This window comes from Bombus affinis, chromosome 7 (genome assembly GCF_024516045.1).
Source record: "Bombus affinis isolate iyBomAffi1 chromosome 7, iyBomAffi1.2, whole genome shotgun sequence".
Taxonomy (NCBI): domain Eukaryota; kingdom Metazoa; phylum Arthropoda; class Insecta; order Hymenoptera; family Apidae; genus Bombus; species Bombus affinis.
In genome coordinates this window covers 16,161,661-16,178,264 of record NC_066350.1, presented here as the reverse complement: position 1 = coordinate 16,178,264, position 16,604 = coordinate 16,161,661, and the positions used below count along the sequence as shown (strand labels likewise).

Sequence of the window (16,604 nt, the reverse complement as noted above, 5' to 3'; positions counted from 1 at the left end):
AAATCCTGGTTGAACAGTTACACCTACGAACCCGATATATATGCACACGTGTAGACCGACAGGGTACTATTCAAAGGCTTTCCTCTTGGAGTCCTTGCTCGGTTGGTCCAGCCGAAGGAGATAGGGGAAAAGAGACGTGCAATATGACAGTCCCTTTATGTTCGTCGCGCGCTGAAAGTACTTAGTGGCGTGTATTTATGCGGCCCCGGGTTATCTGTCGGTGAAACCGGTTCCTATTGCAAAATGCACTATTTTTCGATAAGCGTATCGCGTTCGTATACCTTTCAGCCATCGCGGTTGGGACCAGCTGTCGCGCGACGCGTGAAAATTCCCCGAGTTTCCATGGCGAGGGCCCCGTTCTAAAGACAGTCCGCGGTCGGTCGACTGGTCGTTAAGTAAGACGGTTACATTGAGAGATGGCCAATGTAAATTGCGATGACGCATACATATGTGTCGTGTGGCCGTGTAACGATATATCAACGTCAGCAAATTGTGATAAATAAAGTGCAATTGGAAGATGGCGGGGAGGGCAGAGAAAGGGAGAGAGAGAAAGAGAGAAAATACCTTTACGTTTTCTTGCTGGCTCGGGGATGCTTGGGAGACGTTTCGTAAAAAAAAAAAAAAAAAAAAAGAAAAAAAGACAAAAAGAAACGAATAAACGTTTCTTTGAAACGTTAACATAGTCTGAGATTATTTAATTGCTGAATAATTGCGGGTTATGATAATTTTAAAGATCCACTTTATCTCTTGGATTAAGTTTCCTTAGAGAATTATCTATGGGAAATTTAGTTTAATCTGTATATCTGTATACACGCAATAATTGCAGAATGCATTCTGTATATATTCTGTAATTAATTATTCCTTGGATGAAAGGTAGATATAACCTTTGTGATCTTTGATAATAACGTTGGAAGTTTAGTCAATGTTTTCACAGCTGTTGGAAAATTAACAGGGTTAGTTGATGAACACGGTGCAGATTATCAGGATTGACGAACTGCGACATGCATATGGATTATCGATTGTCCGTTATAAATTATGGCTAAAACGGAAGAACGTATTTGTCGGGGTTTTTTTCTTTAGTCGGAATTACATAACGAGCTGGTAATTAGTCTTTGTTGATAAATCGAACGTACAACCAGAATGAATCTTGTTATATCTATCGCGCGACATAACTTGTCTATGTAATACATATGTACTTTGCAACGTGATACCGTGCGATTTACGATTATGTGTCGAAGATAGGAAATAAAGGGTAAATTAATATTTGGACCAAAATGATTCATCGATAGTTACCTTAATAAAATCGACCGTTCACTTTTTCATACTATCGAAGCACGTTTGTAGCATGGATTTCAGTCTCAATTCTTCGGCGACAATCACCAAACATGATTTACATGTAATACTTATGATAGATTACATTTGACATATAACAGGAGTGTTACAAGTAAGAAAAAAATTGTAACGCAAAAGGTTAAAAAAAAAGGTTAAAAAGGTCCATTTAAAATTTAACCACACGCAAAGAAAGATCATCTATCGTCAATTCGATGAACCAGCATCAAATACAATCTTCGAAGAAATCGCCTCGTGTACCCGTATCCGACAAATATCACCGAAACTAAAACGAGCCACGAAAAATAGCCTCCAGGACTTGTTGACAATCATTAATAGCATCCTAGCCCTTATCGCAATCAGGAACTGGGAATCAGACGCACGGAACGATTCACGTTGACAAATCTAACGTCAACGACCGGTGATTATCGTAATTGGACGAGTTGGCTCAGCTGTAGCGCTAGGATCGATTTCTCGGGTCCGTGGTAACGGTAAACAGCAGTGTAAATAGGGGGCCCGGTTAATTTTTAATTTTCACCGATTCTTCACGGGCGTCTCGCGTCACCGACGAATCGAACGTCGGTCGAATCTGATCTCCAGCTCTCTCGACGGGGTGCTGATGGCTTTCGTACAACGACAACTAATACCCTCCCCCTTGACGTATCTTTTCAAGCGAGGGAATTAAAATCGAGAGAGAAAGGATCACGTTGGATATTATCGTATGGAAGGAGAAGGAACGATGGATATGAAAACTCAGAGGGGGAAAAAAAGGGACTGTGCCACCGATGGTGGCGTATCGATGGCCGCGTGAAAGTTGCATCGCAACCAACCACCGTAGGCAGAGTCGAGGCAATAATCGGTAGAAAGGGGCTGACGAGGGGCATGGGGATTCCGCCACTATCTACGTAATATATCGTCGGTTAATTAATCGTTTAATGAAACAGTAGTTAGCCGTGATGATTGTGATATTTTATTATTATCCGTCGGCGTGGAAGAAAGAGAAAGATAGAGCGAATTCAGAGGTTCGAGAGGTGGATGGCTGGAGAGAAGATGCGGTGGAAGAAGAGGCACGCATATAAGAAGAGAAAGTGAGAGGATGTTGAATGAAAAAAGGAGAGATACGACGGAGAAGGACGAAGCGAGAGAAAGAGGGATCGAGAAGCAATTTACAAGGAAATCGGCGCTCGACCTCTCCGCTCCGAGACGATTGTTCCTGATCGGCGTATCTCGTTGTATCGCAGATGGATTTTGTGTATTATCGCGGACGTTATTTATACAGCTAGCGTTTGCTGCGGCAAGACGCGATCGGTTGTTGCAGTACCGGAACGAGAGAATTAAAGAACGAATCTGATAGTGCGTTCCTCTTATTCCGATAATTTAGGCGCAGAATATTACCAAAGTAGATCGTTTTGCTCTTAGTAAAAATAATTTCGTCTTTGTCCGTTTATTTTCAAAGCATCTTGCGTAAAAATCTCTTTGCGTTTGTCTCTTTGATTCACTGTAACAAAATACTACTACGTCAATGTTACCATTTACGCGGTTGATATTCGCGAAAGCGTAGAGTCAAATGGATACAAATTCAAACAACGTAACGAAAGACCAAATAAGAGTTTCTGTCAGCTTGCGAACAGCGGTCCACATCGTCATTGCCCTGCACGAAGGTACACGATACAGCGTTTAATAACGAAGATTCGCTGTCCGAATCCAAGCATGCTGCCGATTTCTCGCTCCTCTCTTCCAGCCTCCAGACGTTCGTTCGTTTTCTCTCGTTGTCCACCTTCTTCCTCCCCCTCCCCCCCTTTCTAACTTACTTCGCGTTTCGGTAGGTGGGATACGTACTTCTTGTAGAACGGGTGATTGATCGCTTAAAAAACTAAACTCCACTCAGGACCAGAAGTCTGAACGGCCGGTTCGTCTCGCTCTATCCTTTTCTCGGTGCGATTTCGGTTCGTTCGTTCTCTCTTTCTCTCCCACTTTTCAACCTTCTTCTTCTGTTCAGCCTTTTCTCATCCCCTTTCCTCGGTTGCCAGCGGCTTGCCGGCTTCTTGGTAGCAGCGCCGTATCGTCGTCGCTGCAGCTTCTTTCATTATGCCATTTTTAATCAGCCCTAAGAGCGGCTGCACGAAGAGCCGATGTCATTAGGTAGGCGCGCGCGAGCGCAAACACACATCGCCACCAGAGGCCAATACACCCTTCTCGTCTTTGGCGAGACGAGTCATCGACGCAGGGTCCACGGCTTGAATCGACTGAGATAAATCAATCGATATCGATACCCGCGTCACGGTGTCGATGCGTACCATATACGCGCGAGCGCGCGCTTCATTTCCATTGCAACTCGTCGGATTCCAAGACGAACGCCTCCTCTCGGCTTTCTCCCTCTACTCTGCTATACCAACCGCGTGTACAGTTTCTCTTCTCCACCTTCTCTCCAACGTGTACTTTCTTTCTCCTTTTCTTCTTGTTGTGCATCCTCCTTGCTTCCTTTCACCCGACGTCGATCGCTACCGCGATTTCTTGCTCCGGCGAAGCGCGTATAATCGAGCGGAGGCGATAATCGGCGTGGAATGCGACCGACAGAGTTTACTTTCGTTCGGATGACGCGCTCGCCCAATGGAAGAAGGAACATCTCGTTCGATTGGTGTTACGAGTCGATGATGTTTTTTATTTTTGCGCTGTTATTCGTTTTTCATATTCGTCGTCCTTTCATCGTAGAACTTGTCTGGCAATTAGACCGATATAAGACCGTATGGATTACGTATCGTGGCTGGATCGCGTTCGAAAGGATGCGCGATCTCCGTGAAATGATAACTTAATATTCGTCCGCGGAGAGATGTATTCACAGCGATCAATATCTATCGCTTCTTGCTGAAACGAATCTATATTCATTAGGTCGAAGAAGTGGGTCCCCATTCGGCGTCGTCGTTCCATCGACGTCGTCGAGCTGTTACTTTTTCTGACGTTGATCTGTGGACCGTTCTCCCGCCATGCGTCTTTTGCTTTCTTATTCATTTTTTTTATCCCTTCTTTCAACGTATCGATAAACCTTTCCTCGTTCCGTTGCTCTTTCTTCCTCTTTCGTATTCTAACGTTTCACTTATTCCATGTTATTAACCGTCCTTTGAGAAGAAAAAAAAAGAAAATGTCCGCTCGAAAGTTCATACGATATCCCATCCCGAGGCGAAGACTAATTTCTAGCTATCGATACCTGTTGCTCCTTTCCAACGCGAAGTCGTTAAGCGCTCGTGTACTGACAAATGCCTGCGTTCCCAGCCGCGCGGCACGGCCCTGTTATCGCGCTCGAAATTGCGCCGCATTGTTCTCAGTCGCGTTTCTGTTTTTCCTCTTCAAACCGAACGCACCGCGGCCTCACCGTGTGACTCGTAACAATCGCCGTTCCAAATACGGCCACCAGCCTCTGTATAGATATTAGGCGCTGGTAATTTCAACGGCAGAATAAAAGACTGGACTGTAATGAAAAATTGCCCACTCGATCTTTGCCCAATGGTCCTTTCGTAACCGATGGGATCGCCCGATTAGAATACGAACACGATCCTTTCGATAATCGAACTATTGTAATAAGAAGAATATATTTATCCGCGTTACAACGCTGGAACAATTTACATATACATACGTACGTATACGTTTCTTGTATGTATTTACATTATAGCGGATCCTCCACACATCTCATCGGGCGAAAGACGCTCGTACCATAAACACGCAGCGGTATATTTCCCCGATCGTCTGGGGGGTTCCGTTAAAAAATGGAGGGACAGAAACATTAACAAAGATCGCGTCTCCACGCGGGAGGAAGAAATTGGCCGGCAGAGATATCTTCTTGCTTTCGTTCTCTCTCCTTCTTCTTTCTCCTCGAGACAAATATCTAGTCATCGATATCCGTTCCGTGCACGACTACCAAATCTACATTCATTAAGCGAAGGACGGACGCGATCTCCCTCGTGCGTTCGCTGCCTCGTCGTCCTGGTTTGCCGATTCGTCGCACGCACACACGCGCTTCGCCTAAAAGCGCGTAAACTGGCACGGTTGCCGAGTGATAAATGCCGGAGAGAAGAGGATTCGCACGCCGCGGCAACGCGTCGTCGTCTCTTTCTTCTTTTCTCCGTCTTTTGCTATTTTATCTCTCCGTTTCTGTTGCTCTACCGAGCGTCAACTCGTTCGTTAGCTCGCGCGCGTTACCTTTACACGTGTATCTTATGCGCGTACACGCGGAAATATTCGCGTGTGCGCATGTTTCGAAGACGTATCGCGGTCGTCGTCGCGAAAGAAAGGCCGTGGCTGCGCGAATGCACGCACGCGGTCGCGCACGCACGCATGCGCAGCGAGCCTCGTTGGTTCCGTCTGTTCGCACGCACGCATGCGCGCTACGATGCACGAGGCTCATCCTTCTTGCGAGCTACTGACGCGCCAATAAGAGCGCGCGTTTCATTTGTAATTAGGGAGAATGTAAATCAAAGTCTTCTGGCCGCTGCTCGGTCTTCTGGCCCGAATCTGCCCCGCGGCTCTGCGTTCCTCTTTGTCTTTCAGAGCCGCGCTTTTTGGACCCGGCCGCACGCTATTTGTCGCGTTCGTTGCGGATAACTTCGAGATCTGCTGTAGAATGGTGAATACGTCCCGAGCACCGAACGATCAATCTTAGTATTAAAAAACGTCCCTTTTCGCAGTTATATGTAACTGTCGTGCGTGGACGTTTGCAGATCGTGCAGAATGATTTTTGCGATTGACCGTGGCATGATTCGCTTGAGTAATTAAAAATATTACGCCTCTCGCGACTTTCAATGCGAAATCATTTAAACGAACCCTTTGTGAATACGTTCCAACTGTTAATGAGACTGACAGATATTTCGCATAAAAGTTGAATGATTTCCTTTTTGCATAATGGCGATATGAAAGTAAAATTTATCTTTTATACCGATGACACATATTAATCGGTGCGGTTCCATCATTTTAAAAAATGCACCAGCCGTTTCTGTTTGAAAAAATATTAATTTAAGAACTATTTCAATTTCGATATTTAAACTCAAATATACAAAATTATTATCTAATTACATCTCTTGGAAGATCGATTATAAACACGCGAAATGCGAGGAACAGTGCGGAAACAACAAACAAATAATTTACCATTACCGCATAATATACATAGATCCTTTGAAATGCATCTCATGCACACTTTCGAATATTCGTTCCCACTGAGAAATTTCGAAACTCATCGAGCCACTCAGTTTCCTATTAACTCCCAAAGCGGGGCAGACTCGTTGATTTAGAACGTAACCGGCATTCCATCGCCCAAAACGCAAAATCGCCCGGGGTAATCAGCCAGACTGAACGCCGTAGAATTACCTAGCTTAGAGACAACCTACAAATTTCATCGTTCGCTTTTAGCCGGCTTATCGATTCGACGCGACCGTTTGCGCCTCGGAGCGTCACGTAGCATTGCGTGAACTCGACCGATTTGCTCTCTCTCCACTCACGCTGCCTGTTACACCTGGTCTTTTTGTCTTTCGCAGACCTAGAACAGCGGTCCCAAGAGTTGTAAACACCAGGGAGAGGTCGTGTGCCGTGCTCCGCACGCACACGTTTCGCGGTTCAGATAACGCGCGTTGCGGTGCGTGAAATGCTTGGCCCTTGCGTCTAGCCGCATACGGTCGACCGCTATACATACACGCGTGTTTAGGTTCGTGGAACTGTGGACACGCGCTCACTCATGCGCTCCGCTGTTGCGTTCCAACCCGAGCATCAGTTAGCTGTCCGTTCGGGTTCCAGGTGTCCAGCCCGTTAAATGTTAATTTCGTGGCCCAACTCGAACTTGCTCAATTAGAAACTATCCCCTTCGGTATCATTCCCTGCCAGAGGTTCGTTGTAGGGATGACTTCATTTGTGAAATCGCGGTGTTTCATCGGTATGCGACTGGGTAGTTTTCTGGGAATTCCAGAAAATTGAAATAGAGAATGGTTTCGTTCTCAGAGTTCAGCGTTGGTAGAATATCACGATATTGCCGACCATACGGTGTGTTGCTGTTATAGAAAATTCCACGGTGGAATTGAATTAGAATAGAGAAAGATCTCTAATTCTTTCTACATAGGGAGAGTAGCGGTGATATTACGAATGTTCGCAACGAGATACAACGCACAAAGTGCCGAACAACGTTCGTTCCTACGAAACACAAATTAAACTTAAACGGAGAAGCAACTCGTTCATCGAGCGTCTGTCTACGAAACGTCCTGAGCAACTTCTGGCCGCGAACGCATTATGCTCTCATCCAAAAGTCTGTCTCCTTTCTCTGAGAGATCTTCCGACTGGAGGTAGCGAGCGAGGAAAGCGTTAAAAAATCAGCCAGAATTCTATTCAAGCAACCGTCTATTTGCACGGAGACCTGTAGAGCGTGGGAGCCCATACATCAGAGAGAAACCGAAGAAGAAAAGCAAATGGCCGCGAGGGGACAGCTCAGAGTTTTGTCGGCCGAAAAGCTCTGCTCCGCTGTGCCGTGTCCGCCGCCGCTTCTCGCCCCAGCGCCTATTCGTGCGAAAGTGTCAGTTTCGCGGCGGCGATAAACATGTGCAAGAGTTGGGCCGAACAGGACAGACGAATGGAAACGATTCCTCGGTTTGGTCGATGCAAAACAACAAGAGTGGAACGGCACGGCGGTGTGGCTGAGAGAAGAAGCTTTCGGTCCCCGAGGAAAAAGGGACAGGCCGACTAGAGGCTTCGGGGCGGAGGAAGAACTCTTCTTCCTTCCAGTGGAGAGGCTGCGTGGAAGGCGCGAGAGGGCTACGTTTGCGCGCGTCGGGGCGCTTCGTGAAGCGCGCATACCTACCCGCGGAATGCGCGTCCACAGAAAACGAGGGGAACAGCTATTGTCTTGTCAGCGGGAGCCGCTAAATCTGCCCGCGGATCTCCTCACGATCGTACCTGCCCCCTTCCGCCGATTTCGCCTTTTTCTTGTCCCCTACCAGCGCGGTCCCTCTTTGCTCCTTTTCGTCGCGTCATTTTGTTGCTCGGTCCCTGCTAGCTTCCGAACACACCGAGATTTGATTTGAAAGTAGAGAGGGTGGTCAGTTTGGGGAAACGTGGGATTCGATGGGGCGAGATTCTGAAGGGATTGCCTATTGGCATAAGAACGGTAGTGGTGGATGGAAAATTAGAGACGGAGCCCGTTAAATCGATCAAGAATTCTTTCGTTACATTTTGTAATCACTTTGTAACGTGAATATATATGTAAATCGATACGTTCAGAAATTTGCGTCGTTTATTTTGACGAACGAGAAAGTTTGCTCAATATCTTTTCCCATTCGATACTAAAAAGCCAATTAAGTTGGTTCGACGATAGTTAAAAGTGAATATATATTCATGTGTTTATTCGAAGTAAATCTTCACTAAGGTTTCAAATGGCCATTAAATTTTCATCCTGGAATAATCACTATCGGATTAACGGACCATGAGCGCTTTCACGCGAAAGCAATATCCATTATGAATACAGAAATAAGATAAGAATTACAGCTTTGACATTTTTTATAAGTCGATGAATCGAATATCGCACACCATTTAATTAAAAAAGAAAAAAAAAGAAAGGAAATCATTCTCCTCGACAAAGTCATAAAATAATTTTTCGCAGGAGCATCCAATAGATTTCACACGATCATAAAAATCCATCATTTCAGGAGGATCGCTAACAAGGGTCCTAAGAAGCGAATCTTATGCTAATCCACTCTCAACCAACGATTCCATATATAGAAAACACGGGCCAAGCAATACATTCGTTGTAATATTGTCAGGCAACAGAGTGTCGAAGGATGCCCGGGGGAGGCCTAGGAATGTCAAAATAGCGTCCAATGTGATCGACCCTAAAGTGGAAAGTATTTATCGCCATGCGAAAGCTCTTGGCTATAGGACGGGGATAATCGTGAAACCGAGAATGTTCCGCGGATATTTACAGACGATGGCGGTTTAATGATTCTCGTGGTAGGCGCTGAACGCGAGGAAAATGTCGTGGACGTGTGTCTCGTGTAAAGTTATTATGCCCGGTTTTATGCGTGCTCGCGATATAAAGACCGGCCACTAACGCTGATCTCGAGGCGTACAGGAAATATTGAAACACAGTAGGAGAGTGTGTAACGACGACGGACCCTCGGTCCCCGTGCCTTTACCATCGTACGCTGGATTAGCCCGTTCGCTGTTTCAGCCCCGCGAATATATCAGTCGACGCTACCACGTCGAGGACGCGTGTTCGTCGGTGACATTCCTTGCCAAAGTTACGTCGTAACGCGACAACGAGGCAGACGCCTGAGGGAAAGCCTAACCGTAGGATGGTCGTTCGGCGAACTTTCCAGAATATTCGAAATACTCGAATGTTCAACGTTACTGTACTGTAGATATACAGGAGCAATCGAACGTATTCTCGTGGAAATAGCGCCCGATGAATACCAATCGTGATGCGTGTAATGCTTTGGTAGGTAAATTATCGCTTTCTTCGGGATCGTCGTACATATATCTCTGGTGGAGTTCGCTGAAACGTTCTAACGATTTCTGCCACGACATTCATCAACCAGGCTGGTTCGTGCAGATTAACTAACAACGGTTGATCACAGATGAACAACGCCTTTTCCCTTCTAATACATCTAATGCTCGCCGTGGCCCTCCGCTTCCGGCAGGCTCCTCCTTCAACGCCAATCGCATTTGCAACATGCTTACAGGGAATCGAGCGTGTATCGATCGATCGTCGGGACCCGTAGCGATCAGTTACCCTGACAAAGCTCGAATGGAAACGTCCAGAGAGGAACTTAACCACAATGAGAGCTAGCGTGTGGACGAAGAAGACGAACAGAGGAACGACGACGAAGACGAAGCGGTCCACGAAGAAGAAAAAGATTGCTCGGACATCGAGAGACACCGACGATCTACGTGCAAACTTAGGTTGAATATTCCCTACCCTGGTAGACGCGAGAACGTCGTGGCTATCGTAGAACCTCTAATAGGCCGCCCGATACCTTCGTCACGGATGTATCGCGGCGAATCGGCCGGGTATCGATCTTGTGCTCCATATGCCATCGACGGTCGGTATTATCGCATTGTACGTTGTACACAGTCAAGGAGAGACGAGTTCGCGGCAACGTGACCGTTGTCTTGCCTGCCCACGCCTCGGACAACGTAAAGTCAACTCGTTCCCTTGGCCCATTCTTCTGTCCCAGGGCGAGCTCGTGATCCCCGCTGACGCTCCGCCGTGAGCTATATTAATTTCACCAGTCGGCATTGATGAATGTCAAGGTTCCGCGCGAACCAGGAACGCGAGTAACTCTTCGAAGGGATTCGAGGCCAGTGGAATCGCGTGCCAACCGAAGATATCGCTCTGACCGATGCGAGACTTCGATCGATGAAATAGTAGAATCCCCTCGTTTCTTCTGCTCTCGACTCTCAGTTTCAGAGTTTCAAAGAGCTCGATCGAGTCAAAGAGTATACGGAACGAGTATATCGAACAATGGGCGATGTTTCGAAGGTACCTGACCTCGTGTGTTGAATCACGGGGACAGACAAGTGGTTTGGTCTCGATCGCCTGGTTATCGTTGGTATCGTTGATTAGCGTTAATTAATAGGATATTAACGTTTCGTTGGGAAAACACAAATGCCAGGCTGGTTCGTGCACGAACACGATTAGCTCGTTTACCGTGTCTACGCGAACGTTGAATAGAATTCCAGACGGTAAGCTTAGCGTGGCCTCGAAGCTGGATTAATAAGCGTATAGATTGGAGTGTGTATCGAAACTAGTCTAACGCGGGTAGCAATCGAAAGCCCTGCGATTACGAAGTAGGACGAGCAATTATATCGCTCTTATTCATCGGAGCTGCTCGGCCGCTGGTTCGATTATCGAAACGTATACACGATGGAGGAGGAAATACCGTTCCAGTGTTCGTTCAATTGCCTATTACGACACTTTAGTCGTTTGCCCGGTTTCACGGTGTAGATCTTGGTAATTTGTATTAATTCGCTCGGGTACTCTTCTTTTTTATTCGATACAAGCTGTGCTCGGTGGCGTTCGGTGATTAGGGTTGCGCGAGAAATTACTTGATAAGGTACTGCAAATTGTGCCACTGACGCAAGATTAAATGCCACCGGTACACCGTAATGGAATGTTCGTATGTGTTTCTACATTACCAGATTCGATTAGGATTAGGAGTGATTTCTGTTAGTTGATACGATATTAGACATTCTTGGACATTGTTTTCCCAGCACTCGTTAATCGATTTCAGAGAGATAGAAAATGGTCAAATATATTACGTAGGTATATGTACGTTTCATAATAATATCCAAATTCGTTCTACGCTATTAGCAGTACTTGTATGAATTTTATCAAATAACAGAAACTAATGGCAAGTTAACGACTAGCATCTAATATCTTCTTATGAAATCACTGGATCAAAAATGCTCTCTTTTCAAACATCGTTGAAGTCGAAGTAGACTTTCTATCTTGGAAAGAAATATCTGATTAGTAACTCAGAGAACGTTCCAAATAACAAAAATATGATACTTCCATGAAGTTTGACAATAAAGAATTTTATTATTGCACGCTGTTTTCTACAAAAAAATTTCATCCTGTTTATGCGATGATCGTAAATAATGACCACCACCTCGTAGTTAAATTACGTTCCATCAACGCCAAACAAGTATCCAGATACTTCCCAGCAGAAAGAGTTCCAACCATTTTCTCCCCCACGAAGTATAATTTTAGCGCCTGTCATTACCTCATAAATTCCTGGACAATCACATCAATGGGCAAAAAACTTCTCACCATCTCCCATCGAAAGATTGCCCTCACTGACCGTCTACAATGTTCGCCTCGCCCTATTAAAACCAACAAACAAGGAATGCATATCAATAGGCGACGAACTGGTAAAAAGCTATCGCCGTAATAGGCTCGATCCTAATTACCGTTACAAAACCTAGCCAGGAGATTTCAGCTCGTCAGGCGAGACGAATCAGGATTCAGCTTTGCCGGTAATAAAGGAACGGAAGACGCTCTGGTTCCTGCGAAAGTCGAGCACAGACGATGGCACGCGAGGGGACTGATTACGATGTGCAGCTTCTTTTCGGAGTCCGGGTCTGGTTTCACGCTTAGAATAAGTTAACTTTTTCCACGACTGGCTGTCAGTGAGTAACGGAGAGCAGAGCTGGTCTGATCCTCGTGCTCATCGGATGAGTTACGGCCGATCGTTCCGGGCCTCCTCGCCGCGACCGCTAATGGTGGAGTGTGCCAAACGTACTTTTTGTCTGCTGTCTCCCTCTGGCCGCGGATTCGGCGACGATCACGGCCGATCCAGCGCGTATAAATGCGCCAGTTGCCCGAGTTTTGTGTAAACGCGGGAACTGACCTTCCGTCTGAATATTCGCCGAGCAGAAGTAGGTCATACGAGAGGATCGAATGTAAAACTGATGGATTTTTTTCGAGGTGTAAGTTTCGAAATGAAAGTTGTATTTGTTTGGGAGGGAGAGAGAGAATAATCGAGTTGGCGCGAAATCCCCCCCCCCCCTCCCGGTACTTTGAATTTGAAATCACGCAAAGTCCAGACGTATCAAATTGAAACTTGAAATATCTGACATTCGAAGGGAGTGAATTTTATTGAAATATATGAAACTCGAATGTTTCCATCGCAAAAAGAATTTGGACGATTCGCTAGTCCATTATCTTTGATTTTTAATCGTTTCGTATCTCAAATACATGTATATGTCACAATCCAAAAAAGAAATGAGAAATATCCTCACTTTCAACACCTTTTACGTGTCTATTATTCCCTCTATAAATGAAAGTTTCAAGTGAAAAATCATATTCAGCGATTCTTCGCATCGAAGCATCCATTTCTTTCATCTCACGAAACGCGAGCGTTGATCACGAGAAGCCGGCTACTCGAAGCCTCGAATTCCAGAGCGGACTCTCGGTTGGCGCATTACGCTCGCTCGGATCCACACGCGTTTTATGCACACGTGGACGTATTTAACCGTAGCAACGGCGTACACACGCCGCCGGTTACGAGGCCGCGAAAGATAAAGGATAGAGAACAGTAGCGGCAATCAAGCCGGACATCGGACAGTGACGAATGCCGCGTATCATCGCGTATCATTAACCACAGGCTCAAAGCGTTCTCTCAGCATCCCCTTTCACGTTTTCTACGTGCACCTAACATCGAGACGCCAAGATCCGGTACGCGTCGCCCATCTTTCCTTCTTTTTCTTTTCTCTTCGTCCACAACACCACATCCAGCTCTCCTTTTATTTTCACCTCGACACCGAACGATCCGGTACAATGTACGTAATATACAAGAGGTTCGGGTTAAGTATACCGAGTCCGTTACCGGTAACACCAGCGACAACCACCCGGGACGATATAATCTGCATATAGACCATACAGTTCTCCTGATTCATCCGGTGTGTCGGCTATTTTCCTTGAATTATTTCCACCGGGAAATTTGACCCCTCTCTCGAGCCACGACCTTCCAATATAAATGACTACGTGGACAGTTTGCCAGGCTATATATCTGCTGTATCATCCTCGTTACATGCTTATGTCCTAGGAGGTAGATCCGTGTTCTGATTCGGTGTAACACGTCTTTCGCCGGTGATGCTATTCGTATACGGGTCTTTTGATATCGTCTGATTGTTTGATAGGTTTGATAGCTTGATAGGTTCCGTCGGGAAGTTCGTTTCATTGATACGATATAGTAAGAGTGGTATTATATAGAGAAGTACTTTTTAGATTTTCTTTTTTTCTTCGATAGACCTGTTATATAGTTGGATATTTTCGTGTGCAATATTTTTCAGTTATTTCTAATTGTTCGCATTCATCGTTGAATTCCAGTTGCTATTGATCGATGTGAAACGTGAAATGTCTTATCAAATATATCTAATGATGGAATACAAAAGGCAAGGTATGTACACGTGGCAAGAAACCTTGCCCGTACCGGTGAGAAAACGTTCGAAAAGCAAAAAGAAATGATGTATCGATTACCATTACCATTATACTTCCTTCAAATACCTCAATTAACTACTACCACACCAAACACCTATTCAAAATTTACAATTAGTCCTACAACACTTTGCTATCCTCAAACGAAGAAACTACGGTTTGTCTTCCTATTAATCATTCCCCTTGACGTGCCGTGAAATCCAAGGAAAGTTGCGCAAAGCGTTAACCTCGCGTTGGAATGGTTGGTTCACAGAGAGACGCGGTTAAGTATCGTTTCGTGTCACGGAACGGAAACAATCACAGGTTCGATCCCTTTGCGCTCCAGGTGCGTGAAGAGATATCGGGGAAGCCACCGCGCGTTTGTTGAAAACGAGGCTGGTATGCGAGAGTTGGAATTCGGGGCGTTGAACGTTTCGTGAACGGTAGCCATAGGATGTCGATGGTGAAACGAACGAACGAACGGACGAACTAACGGACGGACACAGAACGCGTGGAAAGGCTATACGACGGTGATTTGTGATGCATGCACGGTGATCGCCACCCAAGTAGTTTTTCGGTTCTTGGTTAATAGCGCGAGATACTGGACTAAGGAGTCTTTAAAAGTTTACCGAGTAGCGGGGGAAGATAAGGCAGAGAGCTTCCTCTGTTTTCGTCGCGTTTATCAAAACTTCGTTCATTCGATTTACACGGAATAGAAATTGCTTTATCTCGCTCGACCTTAATACAGTTTCCGGTGAATTTGTAGTCCGCTAGCCGCCGTATATTGTTATTCTTTTAGACGTTAGGTTGTAATATGGCGAGCTAGAAATCACAGTGGTTTTAAGTCAAATTATAAAGCGATAAACTTTATCGTGCAACAACGAGTATTACCGCAAGAACTTTCCATTAATCCACGAATAAATGATCCAAATTATCGACATAAGCGCGTAATCAAGACGGAGTTTTAAATCTAAAATAACATCTGACACGGACTAGTACTCTCATCGATCTCAAGACATTCTGCATTATTGCCAACGAACCATTTTACCAGATCGACCCACGTTACTCGGCTAATTTATCTCTCTCTATACAGATGACGATGTTTTAACGTACACAACCGACAGTATGTAATTTAAAAGGAATAAATTTTAAAGAAACGTTACGTGTTGTTCGACGTTTCTAGCGTAGCGATCGAAGCGCAAAAGTCGATTTCGTTGGGTCGTGAGAATGCGAGCGACCATTGGCCTCTCGAGACTGTGCCCTCCTTAGCAAGCTTGAAATCCTCTTCGCGGCTCGTTCCATCAACGAGCCCTGACACTTTCTCATACAGTTTAAACGTGGCTTTTTCAGGTCGTCACTCGCGATCAAGCTGTCCGGTAATGGTATGCACGAACGACTCGGTTACTCGGAGGTCGTTTCCGTGTCCTCAACGAGGAATTTGGAGATCTCGCATCAGCGCTGCCTCGTATACCTCTTACGTCGCCGTGCATGAGAGAATTTAATTCCGTATAGTGCGCGCAGCTCGAGTAAAACCCGACGACAATGCCCGCCTTTCTATTTCCCTCTCTTCTACCCTCTTCTTCTTGTAATTGTCCTTTCTGGTGCATGTTCCGCGGCCCGCTTCGAGGAAATGTTATTTTTTAATCTCGTCGTATGTTCCTTAAGTCGGCAGGATACTGCTCTCCCTTGTAAGTTTAATATCGCGAAAAAAGATGATAGGGAAGTTGATTTTAGTTGTAGTGGCTGGGATTTTAGCAAATTAAATTTTTTATTTATTATTTTATGAAAAATTGTCCTGCCTTCGTGTTAAATTCATCATCCATGAATTTTCTCGTACAATTGTATCGGTGTTGTTGGTAAAATTTTACAACACTGTTAATACGATAAACTCGTTTAACGGTAGAAATTTTAGTAATAAAGAGAGTAAAATTTTGCAAGTAAATTTTACGAATCATATTATCTGTTTATCATGTTCGACGTAAAATCATAAAATTGCAAAAACAGTTCATCGAAAATCTGTAATCAACTTTTCCAAATAACAAATCAGCCGAAATTGCGTATGGTTTTTTCAAGTTATAAAAACTGTTTAACAATTTGTCTCTAAATTTCCTAACATAATTACCTTACTATATAATTATATATGAAAGCCTTGCTCCGTAATTACTATCAAATTACAACTCTCGCTAATAACTCGTATCTCTTTTATTAAAAAACATATAGTAGACAATCGTATGAAAACGTCGAGCCCGAAAAAAGTTTCTCGACCCACGTAACAAACCTGCTCCCGACCACATGGACGTGTATTATGTCCATGTGTATTATGGCACATAGA

General features: G+C 45.0%; 1 long non-coding RNA gene across 1 annotated transcript; it reads right to left on the bottom strand.

Moving 5' to 3' along the window:
* Positions 1-11,868: 11,868 nt before the first annotated feature.
* LOC126919050 (uncharacterized) lies at positions 11,869-16,325 on the bottom strand. Its single transcript, XR_007711502.1, has 2 exons — positions 12,265-16,325; positions 11,869-12,177 (listed from the first exon to the last, which is right to left on the bottom strand). It is a non-coding gene; the product is annotated as an uncharacterized LOC126919050 (long non-coding RNA).
* Between the last annotated feature and the right edge of the window lie 279 nt (positions 16,326-16,604).